At 49.4% G+C, this 13239-nt stretch overlaps 1 protein-coding gene and 1 pseudogene across 3 annotated transcripts in view; both read left to right on the forward strand.

Annotated features, from left to right (window-relative positions):
- Positions 1–9847, forward strand: part of LOC119909057 — a 30657-nt pseudogene extending 20810 nt beyond the window's left edge.
- A 2876-nt stretch (positions 9848–12723) lies between these two features.
- si:ch73-212j7.1 (centrosomal protein of 170 kDa protein B) overlaps positions 12724–13239 on the forward strand; it is a 26313-nt gene continuing 25797 nt past the window's right edge. For 2 of the 3 annotated variants that reach the window (XM_038727099.1, XM_038727101.1), the window contains exon 1: positions 12725–12980. The gene's annotated coding sequence lies outside the window, so the exon portion shown is untranslated. Of the gene's footprint in view, positions 12981–13239 lie in introns of all 3 variants that reach the window. The other variant, XM_038727100.1, reaches the window with a different exon arrangement.

A 13239-nucleotide genomic window follows, 5' to 3' on the forward strand; every position in this document is an offset into this window, starting at 1 on the left:
CCTGTCTCCCCTGTACTTTTTCTGTCCTAAATGTCCTTCACCTGTCTCCCCTGTCCTTTTTCTGTCCTAAATGTCCTTCACCTGTCTCCCCTGTACTTTTTCTGTCCTAAATGTCCTTCACCTGTCTCCCCTGTACTTTTTCTGTCCTAAATGTCCTTCACCTGTCTCCCCTGTACTTTTTCTGTCCTAAATGTCTTTCACCTGTCTCCCCGGTCCTTTTTCTGTCCTCAATGTCCTTCACCTGTCTCGCCTGTAATGTACTTGTTCCACCTGTGCTGCACCTTTGTCTTTTCTAACCCCACCTGTCCCTCACCTGTGCTTAGGTAGAGAACCTGAAATCTTACCAGGCAGACCGGGACAAGTTGTCCTCGGCGGATCAGTTTTACCTGCAGCTGCTGGACGTCCCCAGGTAAGAGAACAGCGCCGCCTGCAGCTGGTCAGTATTTAGTTAGTGAGCTGCAGCCCGGTGAGCTGATGAACCTGCAGTGACTCTGACGGGCAGCTCAAACAACCACCTGCTGCTGATCACAGTGTGTCCTCTGGTGCTGTCTCCCCGTCTCCCTGTCTCTCTCCCTGTTTGTCTGTCTCCCTGTTTGTCTGTCTCCCTGTCCGTCTCTCTGTCTGTCTGTCTGTCTCCCTGTCCGTCTCCCTCTCTGTCTGTCTCTCTTTCTGTCCGTCTCTCTGTCTCTCTCCCTGTTTGTCTGTCTCCCTGTCTCTCTGTCTCTCTCCCTGTTTGTCTGTCTCCCTGTCTGTCTGTCTCCCTCCCTGTCCGTCTCCCTGTCCGTCTCCCTGTCTGTCTGTCTCCCTGTCTGTCTGTCTCCCTGTCTGTCCGTCTCCCTGTCTGTCTCCCTGTCCGTCTCCCTGTCTGTCTCTCTGTCTGTCCGTCTCCCTGTCCGTCTCCCTGTCTGTCTCCCTCTCTGTCTGTCCGTCTCCCTGTCTGTCCGTCTCCCTGTCCGTCTCCCTGTCTGTCCGTCTCCCTGTCTGTCTCTCTGTCTGTCCGTCTCCCTGTCTGTCTCCCTCTCTGTCTGTCCGTCTCCCTCTCTGTCTCTCTGTCTGTCCGTCTCCCTGTCTGTCCGTCTCCCTGTCTGTCTCTCTGTCTGTCCATCTCCCTGTCTGTCTCCCTCTCTGTCTGTCTGTCTCTCTGTCTGTCCGTCTCCCTGTCTGTCCGTCTCCCTGTCCGTCTCCCTGTCTCTGTCTGTCCTCTGTGTTGCAGCTACTCTCTGAGGATCGAGTGCATGTTGCTGTGTGAGGAGAGCAGCTGTGTGCTGGAGACCCTGAAGCCCAAAGCTGAGCTGCTGGACCGAGCCTGCCAGAGTCAGTACTCACACTAAGTACTCACACTAAGTACTCACTAAATACTGAATACACACATTAAGTACTCACTAAATACACAATCCACACACTAAGTACTCACATTAAGTACTCACTAAATACATCAGGTCAGGTCTGTCTCCAGGACACACAGGTAGAGGACGTTCAGCTCAACCTTCATTTGACTGAAGTGAAACTAGGGCTGAACAGTTAATCACAATTTAATCAAACCCCTTTATGGCCGACTGAAGTTTTCAAAGGTGATTTAAAATAAAGTACTGCAGAGATGTCCTGGCCTTAACAGACTTATAAACAAATCTTTGGTGCAGATCCTCGTTCACACCTGAACTCATCTTAATAAGTCTTTCAGTGAAAATGAGAATAATGAAACATAAATTTCCTGAAACATCACAAATCTTGTCACAGTATCAGTCAAAATAATCACAATAATCAACCTCAGGTGTGATACATTATTATATCGTCGTTCTGTTCATTGTTTTTGACACTTCAGTTCTTTTATGGCTTGTGGGAAGAAACTGTATCTGGAGGTGCAGGTCTTAATGGACCTGTAGCGCCTCCCAGAGGGCAGCAGGGTGACAGTGTGGCTGCCTGGGTGGGATGAGTCCTGGATGATGTTTGTGGCCCGGCAGAGACATTAGGATCTGGATATGGTGAGAGAGGGCAGCTGTGTGTTGGTGATGTCCTGAGCTGGTCCAATAACTCTAATCTAATAATAAGAGCCTTGTTGTCAGCCTCAGTGCAGCTTGTGAACCACACAACAGAACCTCTGTAAAAGGAAACCAGCGGCTTCTGACACAGGTTCAGATCTTCAGTGCCCTGCTGAGCCTTTTTCACAAGCGTGGTAGTGTTAACGGTCCATCTGAGGTCCTCAGAGATTTGTGTGCCCAGGAGTTTGTTGCTGACTCACTCGACCATGACCACTCTGATCTATAGGGGAGCGTATTCGTCTTCCTCCTACAGTCAATTATCAGTTCTTTTGTTTGGAGGGGTTGAGCACCAGGTTGTTAATGTGGCACCATGCAGTCAGTTTCTGGACTTCAACCCTGTAGGCAGACTCATCGATGTTTTAATGAAGAATGAAATGTCATTTTAATGTTTGATTCTTGAAATCTTTTTTGTCTTGTCTTCAGGTGTGATGGAGAGCGCTCGTCTGCCCAGCTTCTGTAAACTCATCCTCAGTGTTGGAAACTTTCTCAACTACGTGAGAATCTTCACACAATATAACGACTCTGTGCACCAGAGGTCTAATCTGAAAACATGTCATGTGACCAACATGTCTGATCTGATGTCACTTCTTCTTATGTGATGTCATCCTATCAGGGGACTCACACCGGGAACGCTGAGGGTTTTAAGATCAGCACTCTGCTCAAACTGACAGAAACCAAAGCCAACAAGTCCAGAATCACACTGCTGCACCACATCCTGCAGGTATCACACTGCTTTCACTGCTGCTCACATTGCTCACACCGTTCACACTGCTTTCACTGCTGCTCACACCGTTCACACCGCTCACACCGTTCACACTGCTTTCACTGCTGCTCACACTGCTTTCACTGCTGCTCACACTGCTCACACCGTTCACACCGCTCACACTGTTCACACTGCTTTCACTGCTGCTCACACCATTCACACTGCTCACACCGTTCACACTGCTTTCACTGCTGCTCACACTGCTCACACCGTTCACACTGCTCACACTGCTTTCACTGCTGCTCACACTGCTTTCACTGCTGCTCACACTGCTCACACCGTTCACACTGCTGCTCACACCATTCACACTGCTCACACTGCTTTCACTGCTGCTCACACTGCTTTCACTGCTGCTCACACTGCTTTCGCTGCTGCTCACACTGCTGCACCACATCCTGCAGGTATCACACTGCTCACACTGCTGCTCACACTGCTGCTCACACTGCTTTCACAGCTGCTACTCACACTGCTTTCACTGCTGCTGCTCACACTGCTTTCACTGCTGCTCACACTGCTCACACCGTTCACACTGCTTTCACTGCTTTCACTGCTGCTCACACCGTTCACACTGCTCACACTGCTTTCACTGCTGCTCACACTGCTTTCACTGCTGCTCACACTGCTCACACCGTTCACACTGCTGCTCACACCGTTCACACTGCTGCTCACACTGCTTTCACTGCTGCTCACACTGCTCACACCGTTCACACTGCTTTCACTGCTGCTCACACTGCTCACACCGTTCACACTGCTTTCACTGCTGCTCACACTGCTTTCACTGCTTTCACTGCTGCTCACACCGTTCACACTGCTCACACCGTTCACACTGCTCACACTGCTTTCACTGCTGCTCACACCGTTCACACTGCTGCTCACACCGTTCACACTGCTCACACTGCTTTCACTGCTGCTCACACCGTTCACACTGCTGCTCACACCGTTCACACTGCTGCTCACACCGTTCACACTGCTGCTCACACCGTTCACACTGCTCACACTGCTTTCACTGCTGCTCACACTGTTTTCACTGCTGCTCACACTGCTTTCACTGCTTTCACTGCTGCTCACACCGTTCACACTGCTCACACTGCTTTCACTGCTGCTCACACCGTTCACACTGCTGCTCACACCGTTCACACTGCTCACACTGCTTTCACTGCTGCTCACACTGCTTTCACTGCTGCTCACACCGTTCACACTGCTGCTCACACCGTTCACACTGCTGCTCACACCGTTCACACTGCTGCTCACACCGTTCACACTGCTCACACTGCTTTCACTGCTGCTCACACTGTTTTCACTGCTGCTCACACTGCTTTCACTGCTTTCACTGCTGCTCACACCGTTCACACTGCTCACACTGCTTTCACTGCTCACACTGCTTTCACTGCTGCTCACACTGCTTTCGCTGCTGCTCACACTGCTGCACCACATCCTGCAGGTATCACACTGCTCACACTGCTGCTCACACTGCTGCTCACACTGCTTTCACTGCTGCTACTCACACTGCTTTCACAGCTGCTGCTCACACTGCTGCTCACGCTGCTCACACTACTTTCACACTGCTGCTCACGCTGCTCACACTACTTTCACACTGCTGCTCACACTGCTTTCACACTGCTTTTACTAAAGAGCCCCAGCGGCCTGACTGAACCCTCCTCAATGATAACTCCTGGAATTGTTTCAATGACTCCTGGAACCTTTTTAATAAACCTGTCACTTTCCTCCATGCAGTGGTTCCTGCTGCTGCAGCTCGTCATTAAAGTGTTATTATAACTCAGCTGTTGTCTGTGTGATTGACAGGAGGCGGAGCTGAACCATTCGGACCTGCTGAACCTGCCGGATGATATGGAGATCTGTGACAAGGCTGCTGGGTAAACGGATGAAAGACTCAGCTCTATAGATTTCTGTTCTTTTTGTTGAAACAGGCGAGGGGTCGGAGAACGTCTTCGACTTCAGATGCCAGACACTTGATTTAAAGTCAGGCATCTGTTGAATGTAGGTAAAAATCTCCCTCGCGGTGAAGAACTGAAGCACTCAGAGACTTTTAAAATTTAACAACTAAGTGTGACCGAGTACACGACTTTAGTAGGCATTGGATTCATCAGTGGTTCTTCCACCAATCAGCCTTAACTTAGTGAACACTGCCAGGTGAAGTAAGTAACCCTGATTATCTCATCACCATGGCACCTGTCAGCGGGTGGGATCTATCAGGCAGCAGGTGAACATGACGTCCTCATAGTTGATGTGTCAGAAGGAGTCCAAGGAGACGCTGTGAACCGGCGACAGGGTCGTGCATGTAGGTGGGGAGTGAAGGCCGTGTGGTCTGATCCAACAGACGAGCTGCTGTGGGTCAAAATGCTGAAGAACTGCCGATGCTGGTTCTGATAGAAGTCAGAACACACAGAGGAGTCCAGACCACGACTGGGCTGGTGGTCTTAATGTTCTGGCTGATGGGTGAACGTGTTTAAATGAAGGTGAAGCAGATGTGTGTTTGTGTCTGCAGGATGAATCTGGAGTCGATTCAGTCTGAAACCAACTCTGTGATCAAACGGCTGAAAAACTGTGAGATGAAAGTTTCTTCTTCCTCTGAGGACCTGAAGGATCAGTACCTGTCTGCCCTACAGGTACAGCAGTCCAGTCCAGACTGCGCCCCCTGCAGGACGGGCTCTGACTCTCAGGATTCACTAACCCACAACATGTCCAGACTGTTCTGTGGCAGAATCATTTACCTGTCGTCTTCTTCTTCTGTGGTGTTCGCAGGTGAACCTGCGGGCGTTTGAGCAGCTGCAGCAGCTGCTGTCCTCTCTGGAGGACAAGAAGACGGATCTGTCCGGCTACCTGTGTGAGGACAACAGCAGCTTCTCCATCGACGAACTCTTCAGCACCATCAAGACCTTTAGGGGCCTGTTCCTCAGAGCCATCAAGGTCAGCAGCCAATCAGAGAGCAGTGTCAGCAGCAAGTTCTATGATTCTCTCTTAGAATATTTATTTAGGTTATTACAGTTGTTTATAAAATTATTATATGTATATATGAGTAAAGTAATGACGTTGTCGCTGATGCTGATTGGTCCGTCAGGAGAACGAGAGCATTCGGCAGCTGGAGCAGAAGAGGAAGAAGCAGGAGGAGGACAGGAAACTCAAAGGAGACACCACCACCAAGATCGGTGAGTCAAGCGCTTACGCTCAGCGACCTCCGACCCCGGCAGGTCACCTGACTCTGGTGCGATCTGACCAATGGCGAGGCGAGCGCTGGGCGCAGTGCAATTACATAGAAAGTCGATGCAAAGACACGCAGAGACGACTTCCTTGCGTGCAGGACGCGGCATTGTGAAGTACACCATCATGCAAATATTCATGTCCTCCGAGTTTACTTCTTTAATTTCTGGGATTTAAATGTAGATTAATCGTCACTGGAGCTTCTGAGCAGCGAGCTATTCTGAGGGACGACTTCATATTTCATATCAACAGGAGGCTGCTGGGAGAAAAGAGAGGAGACAGAAGTACCTGTGAGTTCAGAAGACGTGTGTCTGAACTGAACTCCATTCAGAAAACGAGCTTTTTAAAAGTAGTTTGCTGACAGACAGGATGTCGTCTGAAGGTTTGTTCTGGGTTCTCACAGCTGCAGAGAACCGGGTCGTGTTTATTCACATAAACTCCCGTTTTACTCGACTACTCTAGCAATCAAACTCAGGCGAGTCACGTGACGTGAAGATTACATTTGGTCCTTTAGGGCTCATTAGAGTTCCTGTTCTTTAAGCTCCAGGACCAGATCCTGCAGAGCCCTCTGACCAAGTCTCTGTCCTCCAGTCAGGAAGGACGTGTCCAACCAGAGCGAAGGCTGCATCATCGACAACCTGCTGGCTGAGATCAGGAAGGGCCACAACCTGAAGAAGACCAGACCCCAAGCTGAGAGGAGCCCCAGAGTCCACGGTGAGGATTGTGGTGGACTGAGGTGGACTTGAGTCTCTAGCAGTGAATCTGGGTTTGACTGTTTTGCTGTTGTTGTCAGATCATCCCGGGGTCATACAGAGGTCGCTGGCTGTGGACCAGCCGGACTCGTCTGTCTCCAGCCAATCGGAGAAGCCGGCAGAACCACCAGAGACGGCCCAGATCCCCACGGAGCCACCAGGTGAAACAAGACCAGAACCAGGGCCAGCTGAGACTGAAGGAGGCCGCCCAGAGACTCAAAACCCCTCTGAACCCTCCACCAGTACTACTGCTGCTGCTGACACCGACGGGGACCAGAGCCGGACCAGAGCCCAAGAATCTGAGGTGGACCCAGAGACCAGAGTCAGCAGTCCAGGAGGGGAGGAGGAGGTGCCGCTCCAACCAGAGGAGTCCGGAGACGAGAAAGTAAACAGGAGCGAGGAGTCCACGCCTGAAGTGATCAACAGGAGCACAACCCAACACAGCCAAGATCCAGCATCTGGTCCAGACGAAGCAGCAGGGTCCAGGATCGAAGCAGCAGGGTCCGGGATCGAAGCAGCAGGGTCCAGGATCGAAGCAGCAGGGTCCGGGATCGAAGCAGCAGGGTCCGGGATCGAAGCAGCAGGTACAGAGCTGTGGTGTTCAGTGGATCCGTCAGCAGAGGGCGCCGACAGCTTCACAACTCAGTGACATTCACTGCAGTTTGTAGATACATGTACTGCGAACGGGGTTCAGGCCGGGAGGAAGATCATAATAGATTCTATTTATTAATTAACAAAGTGCAAAGTGAGAGAACAGAAGACAAATCTAAAATACTCCCCTGTGTCTTCAGACAGCAGCACGTCCTCCAGTTAGAGAGACAGAAGTTTAATTAATTATTGCTAACGTGTTTCGTTATGAGACCTCAGCAAGGTCACATGACATCATGCACTTCAAAGAACAGCTGATCAGCTCGTGGTGGATTTGTGAGCTAGAGAGTGTGAAGCCTCAGAACATGACTGGAGGATCCGCCTCTTTTTAAACTCTGATCCTGATTTGTGGATTTGTTTTACATGTTTAAGATAAATATTTTTGTGGAGTCAATTATTTATAAAATATAAATAATTAATGTTGACACTGATCTGACTCCGTAGTCCCTCCACAGTTTATACGTATATCTCACGTAACGATGAAACGGGTTTTCCTCTGTGGACAAAATAAGAGAAACACCTGCAGTATGACTCATTAAAACTTCCTGAAGGAGGATTTAGAAGTTGTTCCTAATTAACTGTTCCCTCCTCTCTGAGGTGGTTTCCCTGATTCAAAGTATTCGTTTAAAAATGTTTGATCTGAAGTTGATAATAATGTTGGTCCACAGTATCCAGGTTTCTGATGCTCTCGTCGTCTGAGACCAGGGCCTGTTTCAGAAAGCGGGTTTATGAAAACTCTGAGTAAGATGAGGGAAAACGTCTAAAACTTTTACATTACAAAAACAATCATTAATAGTTAGACTGAGTCGGACTGTCACAGGTCCACGAGGAGCCTGAACCGTCTGATCTGTTCCATTAATCTTTTCATCTTCAGTTATTGCCACCGGCCTGTAGCTGTTTAAAATGAAGGAGAATTCAGCTCTTTATCATTCATTAAGGAAACTCCAGTCTGGTAAATAATGAATGAGCAGCGCTGTATAAAATGTAACGATGTTAACGTATCGATCCTCCACTCCTGCGTTTTTGAGCCAATCAGGGTCCGCGTTGGCAGCGTTCATATTTCTAGCTCCACCCGATTAAAATGGAGCCTCTGCCTTTATTTAGCCGTTGCCATGGTGAATCGTACTATCGGAGCTCCATTGATGAGGCTTTTTTTTCATCCTCACGCACGCGTTTCCATCAGGCTCAACATACTCAGAGCTGACTGAACTGATTCTGATTGGCTGTTCTGAAACAGAAAACTCGGAGTCTGACAGCTCAGAGTTCAGGTTTACACTCAGAGTTCAGGTTTACACTCAGAGTTCAGGTTTACACTCAGAGTTCAGGTTTACACTCAGAGTTTGTTAAACCTGCTTTCTGAAACGGGGCCCTGGATCAGGTGCTGACAGGTCCAGGTCCAGGTTGTGTAAATGCACTCAGTGTTTTTGACTGCAACACAGGAGGGAATTTCACAATAAAAGCGTTGTGCTGATGATGTACATGTCCATGTGTCTTGAAACCAACCAATCAAAGCGTATGTTTGACCTGCAGGAGCCGACGACGGGTCCAAGCGGTCCAAACATAAGAAGGGATGTGTGTCGCAGTGAGGTAAGTTCTTATGGTCGACCCATCCTGGACCGGTCCGGGCTGCTGTCTGCTGGTCTGGAGGTGAATCCTTCAGACGAGCAGACAGCAGGGACAGGAAACAGGAAGTTCGGTCTGAGAGGCTGAATTCAGGGCAGAGTAACATACCGTCTCCCTGTGATGATTCTTCAGCTCTTATTTTGTAATGTTTTGTTTCCTGCTGATTTCTTCTTCTGTGGTTCCAGATGTGCGGAGGAGAACTCGTCTCCACAGCAACGGGACTGAATCCATCCACAGGAAGAGAAACGTGTAAAAAAATCAAATCTGAACTGACTTAAACCGTTTTTTCTGTCTACCTGCGCTGACAGGTGTGACCTCGCTTCCTGTTCGATAAACCCCTCCCACACGTCAACCACTGTGGAAACTCGATTGATCCATCAACAGGAAATTGATCGGCAACTATTCGGTCAATTGTTTTTGTGAGAAAAACAAACAACAGAGGAGCGTTTGTTTTTATATTTTCATCGTTCGTTTTCAGTTTTTAACTGTTTAAAGACGTCGACTCGGGTTGAAGAGTCGTGCCAAACATTTACATGTGTTCATATATATCATTAAATATAATTAAATATCATTAAATATTGTTAAATGTTGTTATAGTCATGTAGGTGAAGGACTGAGTCTGTTTGGGTCCGTCTATTCTGGATGTTTGTTAGACGAGAGAGGAACTCTTTATTCAAGTTTATTTTGAGCGGAAAAAAAGATTTCTGAAAACGCTGCAGAGTTGCAGCAGAAACACTTCAGATCAAACATTTTTAAATGAGGACTTTGTTTTTCAAACTTTTCAAATTAAAAGCTGAAACTGATCCACTTTGTGTGTCATGTTTTTATATCCCCCCATACCTGAACAGGGTCACATGGTTTAATGTTCAAGCTGCTCAGTTTTAGCTACAGAGTGAAGCGTCTCACGTCTATAAGATCTTTGTTGGGAGTTGCACATGCTCAGTACCTAGTTAAAGGCTACTAGCCAATCAGAAGCAGAGTAGGGCGGGTCCTGACAAGCCGTACATGTTAGAGCCCGAGTCTGATCCAGAACCAGCTTCAGAACCTGGACTGGATCAAGAGTTTGAGAGCTGTAACAGGTTTTACCGGAGCTCAGTCTCCACATCAGTCACAGCTTCGTGTCCTCTGACGGTAGCTGTTCTTTACAGAGTAGAGCAGAGAAATATATCAGAGGGAATGAAGTGAATTTATACCTGAAGCAGGAACCTGAAGGCAGCAGCTTGGATTGTGTATCCAGGAGCAGAGAGGAGCATCAGGCGAGATGGATTCTGTCTGCTTCACATGTTTGTTGGACCGTTCAGTTCGTTTTGTCTGCAGAGACTCTGAAACTTTCTTCACTAGTGATGATGATGTGTTTTTCTGTTTCAGGCTGACAGAAGCAAAACAAACCGGTAAAAGATTCATAAAACAACGTCCACCTCAGACAGAAGAGACGAGTCAGCCTGTCGGTGTTCGGTTCAAAGGTCAACTTATTATCAAGAAAGCAGAACGTGACCGCGTCCGAAGCTGCCCTGAAGATTCAGATTCTTTTTGTTTATTCCACCATGTGAGTCAGATTCATGTAACTTCAGCCCCCCGCAGAGGCTCTACACCTGAACAGTAGTCGGTCCACATCATAAAGCAAATAACAAATAGTGTTATCTTACCGTGAAGCGGCCCGGGGGTCTTTCTCGGCGGCGTCTTGTTAACCGCGCTGAGATTACCAAACAGCAGATCACTGCAGAAGTGAAAACTGACGTTTTCAGAAGAGATCCTTCGGTGCTAAAACCCTCGACTTCCTCAAGAAAAACGGTCTCTGGTCGGCCTTTTTACTGACGGAGTCAGCGTTGGCATCAAAAGTCAATTTATCATCTCTACGGCGCTGCCGCTGACCACAGGAGGGTTTCTGCAGAACTCCACCAGCATCTCTTCGAGTCCTGGTCCATGGCCCACCTCATGGTCCTGCAGGAGGCTGACAGTCACAGAGGCATCTGCGATCATGAACCTGGACTTCAGCGTACTCTGGCTGTCACCGTAAAGGCCTGAACTCCCGGGGGGGTCCTGTAGAACATCAGGGCCTCAGACAGAGTGTCATCAACACAGCTTCTCTGAAATCAGAATCCCTTCAGGACCTGGACGCCTCCAGGGCTCTGAGGCGAGCAGGAAAGCAGCTGACCCCTCCCACCCCGGACACAAACTGCCCCCCCCCCCCCTTCAACGATACAATCGTCTCTGCACATGTAAACACAACCTTTCGTGACTAACTCAACCCCTTTGGTGATGGGACCTACAGGGACCACCGTGGGTCCAGAACATGGGAACTTAATTCTGCCAGAAGGAGAGCTGGACACCAGAACACTGTCTGGTCTCCAGACTTTCACCAGTCTGGAGACCAGAACACTGTCTGGTCTCCAGACTTTCACCAGTCTGGACACCAGACAGTGTTCTGTTGTCCAGACTTTCACCAGTCTGGACACCAGAACACTGTCTGGTCTCCAGACTTTCACCAGTCTGGAGACCAGAACACTGTCTGGTCTCCAGACTTTCACCAGTCTGGACACCAGAACACTGTCTGGTCTCCAGACTTTCACCAGTCTGGACACCAGACAGTGTTCTGTTGTCCAGACTTTCACCAGTCTGGACAACAGAACACTGTCTGGTGTCCAGACTTTCACCAGTCTGGAGACCAGAACACTGTCTGGTCTCCAGACTTTCACCAGTCTGGAGACCAGAACACTGTCTGGTGTCCAGACTTTCACCAGTCTGGAGACCAGAACACTGTCTGGTCTCCAGACTTTCACCAGTCTGGCTACTTTCTGAATTCAGGCTGACGTCAGTCCAGCCAGGACGGCTTCGTGTGACAGACAGAGGAACACACGTGTGTGTTTGTGTGTAATTACACTCATTAGTGTGATGATGGTGTTTAAGCTTTAATCAGCAGCTGCCTGCAGGACCAATAGACACGCCTCCTGATGACGTCAGTGATCAGGACTGACAGCACGTCGCCGCTTCCTTTCTGATGTTTGATCAAATCTGACTCACAACTGTAATGAACTGAGGTGACGTCATCCCTGGCCGCAGCCACACGCACGAGGCGGCGGACAGTCAGACCACGTGACCCCACCCGAGAATATGAATGATCACAATAATCCTCTTAATGAAAATTGATCGTATTGATGATGGTGCGTGTTTCACGTTGAACCGCAGCAGGTTGATCAGCTGATGATCCGTCAAACTACCGGCACTCAGTCCGGAAACCAGCCTGCCTTCACAATAAGAGCCCAGCGTGCGGGAGACCAACAGAAGGTGCAGGTTTCATGTCTGTGAGCTGCAGTTGTTGTATTTAACATCCGGGTGTTCAGAGGACTGTCTGAAGCACGCTGCCGTGTTTAATGCACTGTAACAATATCACAACCAGGACCCGGGGCCCTCAGGAGCCGGGCAGCTTCAGGTTCACTGTGTTTAATATTTCATCTTTTTCAGAGACGATAATTAAACATTTTATTGTGGTTTCAAATGTTGGACGCTGGAGACATGAAACTAAACTAATTAATTAACTAAAAAATATATTTATAATATTTTTAGGAGTAATATTTTTGTTGTTGTTGATATGTGTTAAGTGATTCAGAGTTCTGGATCCGGTAATTCTGCCCCACATAGTCTTAAATGAGTTACATTCTGCAGGCTTTTATTGTGAAGGCTCCGCCGGAGCGCTTCCGGTGCCGCGGTGCGTCTTGACGCAGAGGGTGGCAGCTGGTGCGTCAGGAGGAGACAGAGATGCCATAACAGCAGCATCAGAGACCGTCAGGAGGATTTGATCTGTGTCCGCTCGGACCCGCTTCCTGTCCCGGTACCGGTCCCGAGTCCGCTCCGGGACGCCCCTCATGCTTTGTCCGCCCTGCAGCGCGTCAGTCCGGGTTTTAATCTGCAGAGAGAAGCGCAGCATCTGGAGCGGAGGTAAGAGCTGCAGGAGGAGGGGGGGGGCAGGGCGTGGAGGAGGGGAGCGACCTGTCTCTCTGCTTCCTCCGGGACCGGCTCCTCTCCGCGGCTGCAGGCTGGACCGGGGCGGCTCCTCCTGTCCGGCCTGCAGCCGCGGATGAAGCGCTGAGGCCGGCGGGACGTTTCTGACTGAAGCCGCTCCAGCATCCAGCATCCAGCGCGCGCGCGTGCGTGTGTGTGTGCGTGTGCACGTGTGGTACCCCGGGCGTGGCTTGCT

Source organism: Micropterus salmoides, unplaced genomic scaffold, assembly GCF_014851395.1.
Source record: "Micropterus salmoides isolate LMB-PRFRI ecotype aquatic unplaced genomic scaffold, ASM1485139v1 Ms_hic_scaffold_18, whole genome shotgun sequence".
In the NCBI taxonomy this organism is placed as follows: Eukaryota; Metazoa; Chordata; class Actinopteri; order Centrarchiformes; family Centrarchidae; genus Micropterus; species Micropterus salmoides.